Below are 5361 nucleotides of genomic sequence, written 5' to 3'. Positions count from 1 at the left end.
TATCCGTAGAATCGGTAGAAATGAAGCATGTTTTCATGCAATTTTTTTTTAAAGCATGCGTTAATCATATTTGACGCGTTAGGTCTCATTATGTAAGAAGAAAATATGAATATTTGGCTTATGAACTGTGTTTTCCGAAAACGTAACGTTAAAGGTCTGAACAATTCACTTAAAGTCACAATTTGCGCGTGCAAATGAAAATTTGGTAGCACCATTGTTCACTGTTCTAATTCAGTCATGCATGAACGATGAACATTAAGTTGTACATTAAATGAAAGAAGAAAAGTTCATCTTTCCATTGATGTATATCTCATAAAGAAAATGTATGATTTCGATAGTAAAATGTTGCATGGAAACCAAGTTTTGTTTTTTGTTTTTCTGGGACACGCTGTATAGATATATACGCAGGTGAGATACAGGCTACACAGGTGAGATACCACAGGATAATGTACACATAATGTACATGTACACAATCCTTTTCCATGGAAAGGAACAAGATTTGTCACTTACGGTGTATGTGTGCGTTGCAAGTCCAGTTTATGCTTTTGTGCTGTTTCTTGATTTCACAAGAGCACAATTTAGATGTTCAATTCCAATGATTCAATATTGATAATTGACAACTTTTTTTTTTGGATATTTCAGCCATTTCAAAACCAATTTGCATCAAATAAACGTTGAATTCCTCATAAAATTACATGCTCTTTCACATTTTTTTAATAAGAGGTTTCTCATTATCTTACAAAAAAATGTTAGAAACCTGAAATTAGGTCTCACCAAAACTGTACGATCTCTTTAATGGCCCGTGGCCATATCCAACTGCCATTACCAATTCTACTGGGGTATACTGAGTACCATAAATCAGCGGTGACACTTTGAAATTATCTCACTAGACATAATCATCAGATCAGAGTTTGTCAATAGTAACTTATCAGATTATGTCTACAGTCTGTAGGCATACAGCGATGTCATCTCAGGTGGCCTGATGTACTCAGGCTGCGTTTATCAACTTTCCCCAGTTTAAACGACTTTCGAAAGCCCTTTCGATAGCCCTTTCCATAGCCCTTTCCATAGCCCTTTCGAAAGCCCTTTCCATAGCCCTTTCGAAAGCCCTGTCCACTCCCTGTACCATTAATGTGCCGCTTGTTTTCGTCGGCTGCGTTTATCAACTTTCGATAGCCCTTTCCATATAGTAGAGGCTACTATGTAATCCCGTGAGATTTTCGTGCCAAAATTGATTTTTTTCGCTAACTTTGTCAATTTGGGGGTGCTGAATCCAAAAAACTTTAGTTCCATTTTTTCTGACCACGTCTTCAGCCGCCATTTTGAATTTCAAAATGGCCGCCCTTGCAGACTGTATTTTGACCCACATTTCATAGAGTGAGCATTGTAGAAGCTTACAATTTGGTGCAAAATGCATGGGTGTGATGTCAGACACTCTGATAAATCTTTGTCTGATATTGTGGATTGTTTTGATACAATTTGTAGGCTGCCATTTTGAATTTCAAAATGGCGTCCATAGCAAGCTGTATTTTTACCCATATCTCATAAAGTGAGCATTGTAGAAACCTCAAACTTGGTGCAAAATACATCGTTATAATGTCAAGCACTCTGATATATCATTTTCTGATATTGCGGATTGCTTTGTAGCGTTTGTAGGCCGCCATCTTAAAATTCAAAATGGCCGCCATAGCGTTTTTACCCATATCTGTTTGCAATTATTGTAGAAGCATCAAATTTTTGAAGAATGCACATGCTTGTGGTGTTCAATGGTCCAGCACAGCTGTTTCCTAATTGTGGATCATTAGATAGACCACCATGTTGAAATTCAAGATGGCCGCCATAGAAAACATAATTATAATACTGTGGTAAGCGCCTTAGATGAATGTGCCAAAATTGTCCTAGTTAGACTGAATTTATTTCCAGTTCACGCAGAATGACAGCCATCTCTCTATTCAAAATGGCCGCCATAAATTCAAAATGTAAGGATGAGGTTCTAATTACGTCATCAAGAGATGCTGAGGGGCAAGAACTGCGTAAGGGGGGAGGGGGCATACCACTGTCCGATAGTGTGGGCAAGCGTGTAAGCGTTACATCCCATATAGCCAGGCGGGTATGCGGTTTGCAAACTGCGCGCTAAAACGGTTCGTTTTTGCCTCTCAGGCAACACGTTATTTTGCGTTGTGGAACCTCGTTAATGATTATATTTAATCCAAATCAATGAATATTTGTATAAATGCAAGCATTGATGCAATTGAAGGTGATCTTAAAAAACTTGATGCTGCCTCAAGAGAATGAAGACAAACGAGGAAAAGTCTCGCAATGGCAAGAAATGCTATGGTCACCCTACCAGGCATCCCATTCACAAGCTTGTTTGTTGGCCATAAACTGAAACACTTAAGGTTTGATAGATATAATTATTTCTGGAATAACACAGAATGAAGAAGGAATAAGTAGGCTTTTCCTGATTGCCCTTGAGTGGGTCATCTTCAATTATCAAGACTTCCAAGATGCTTATTGCTGTACAGCCAATTATTCTAAAACTACAAAGGAGTAATGATAGCTCAGTTCTGTGGCGTTTGCATCCATCAGAATTCCTCCACAACTTAGAAGATCATCACACGAGGGTAATGTAAGAAATTGACACTGCCTTGAAGCTGATAAATGTAGTATTTGGCAGTCAGGTATCAGAAACATTCAAGGGAGATACTCTAGAAAGAGATGAAAAGGGCAGTTTTAATGTTTTGTACTAAGAATTTGTATCGGCGAGAATTAGAATATATTAATCTCTGGAATATTGTGAGAAAGGCCAGACATTCAGCTCGTGCGAAAAAAAAAATACACCACGTATGATCGGATCCAAAGTCATTAATTCAATCGCAAATTCTTCATAACATTTCTACTGGTTCTACAGCCTGATACATGTAGACCTGTCATTATCCGGTCATTGCTGAACGATACAATTATTGAAAGGTATAAGTTCTAAGCAATTCCACAATCACTCTTCATCTCATTGTTTTATGGCCTTCTCCTCATTCTCCCTATTAAAGGTTCATTTTTCCTACCCATGAATGCCTTAGAAACTCACAAAACTGAGCCAAATAATAAGCCTGAAAGATGAAATACTGAGCAGTCAATTCCATCTGACACAGAGACCATGGAAAGAAAAAAAAAGAGTTCATCAAAGATGCCATGGGAGTTACTGTCACCCGTCACTCACAAGAGATAGCCTCATTCCATTGTATGTATTAGAGCAACGAGAAAATCAGAGATATTGATGATTATTACGTAGACTCTAACATTTCAATTATCCTGATGGATCTTGTAGGTTTGCTTCACTTACTGCATTGCATGTTGTCTGCTCCATCACTGGAAAAGGAAATGATAAAGGTACAATTGACAATTTTGAGAGATTACGCTCTGCAGTTTGTTGCGAAAAAACAGGAACAGGTAAAGGTCTGCTTTTTAATGCCTTTCATGGTGCTTGCTGATGTTGAAAATTTGAGGATGTCTCCAAGAGCAGATGGACCAAGAAGTATCTAAACCTTGAGTCATGCAGAATGTGCTATGACACAGTCCGTGCCTTCCAGAAGTTTGGCGTGGATGACTTCAACCAGGACAATTTCCGGCTTTACCCTCGTAGAGACTTGACGATATAACCAGAGAACGAACCTCGTAAACTCTCACAACCTAATTTGTGCCTCTAATACATATAAATATGATATATTAGATTGTAGATATTTCGCAAGGGGATGCATAAATTGTTCAATTATTATAAAATGCTTCGAACTTCCTACATCAACGGTAGCCACAGAATTCATTATCATGCTGAAAAGCAAGAAATGCAAAAGTCATTATTTCTGGAAGAATTTAGAACTAATTCTCCCCTGTGTACAGCTTTAGAGTGCTGTTTTTAAACATGTGCAGGGAATGAGCCTAGAAAACATTTAAATATCTAAGTGACTATCCCATGAATTGTTAGAGTATATAGGGCTAATATTGTAAGTTCTTACAACCAAATCGTCTAAATGGGGCATTATTTAGTCAGTCAGACACAGTTATTGAGAGGTTTTTTTTGAAAGTCATTTTTGTTTTTAACATCAAAATCACATGATTTCCCATTCACAAATTTTACCCAAATGCTATGCTTTTAAAGGAATGTTTCACATGGCAGCATTTTTGCATTTCAACACAACAGTGTACCTACAGGACAGGAAACATTTGAAGTGATTGACTTATACATGAGTGTTTCACCATGCTTGGGTTTGCAGTTTAAAGATCTTACAGCACCAAATATGGTCGAAATACATCTTGAATTTCAAGAGTGGCGACCAATACAAATAATCCATTATTACAGAATGTGTAGGCCCTATGTGTGTGTGTGTTTACAGAATGTACACTGTAAGCCACCATAAACATTGATATGTCTAAAAGTTGCTTGTAACCAGAGATATTAGCTGAAAAGCAGCCATTTTGAATTCTAAGAAGGCAGCCTTGAAAGTTAGGCCTATCTGCAATTTTAGGGAGGGGAAAAGTGCAACGGAATGTTCAACATTATGAGACCGGTTTATGCCAGAAATGTGAACTGTCTGTATTGCGTACAACATGAGATATGGGTCAAAATATACATTCTGGTATGGCGGCCATTTGAAATTTCAAGATGGCCACCTTTAATATCAAAATGAACCATCGTTCACTCAGAAAAAGATGTTTCAGAATGTCTGACAACATACGCATGCTCTCTGCCCCAAATTAGAACCTTACACAATGCATACGATATGAGATACCGGTCCAATTACATTTGTTATGGTAGCCATTTTGAATTTCAAGATGGCCGCTAAGGAAAATGATCCATCATTGAATAAATAAATGTACATATTAGCATGACTGACATCATAAGCATGCTTTTTGCCCCAAATTTATACTCTACATAGTGCTTACAACCTGAGATATGGGTAAAAATATGTTTAGCTATGGCGGCCATTTTGAATTTCAAGATGGCTGCCTAAAAAATGTATCAAAGCTATCTACAATATTAGAAAATGGTGCATCAGAATGTCTGACATCACAAACATGCTTTTTGCATCAAATCTGAACCTTCTGTGATGCTCACATTATGCAAATTGGGTCAAAATACAGTTTGCTATGGCGGCCATTTTGACATTCAAAATGGCGACTGAAGACGTGGTCGGAAAAAATGGAACCAAAGTTTTTTGGATTCAGCACCCCCAAATCGACCAAGTTAGCTAAAAAAATCAATTTTGGCACGAAAATCTCACGGGACCCAATATTTCGACATAGTAGACTGTACTAATAGCCCTTTCCATAGCCCTTTCGAGAGCCCTTTCCAAAGCCCTGACTGCC

This window comes from Diadema antillarum, unplaced genomic scaffold (assembly GCF_040938485.1).
Source record: "Diadema antillarum isolate AM-2024a unplaced genomic scaffold, OU_Dant_1.0 seq00000980_RagTag, whole genome shotgun sequence".
NCBI classification, from domain to species: domain Eukaryota; kingdom Metazoa; phylum Echinodermata; class Echinoidea; order Diadematoida; family Diadematidae; genus Diadema; species Diadema antillarum.
This window is presented reverse-complemented; position numbering follows the sequence as displayed.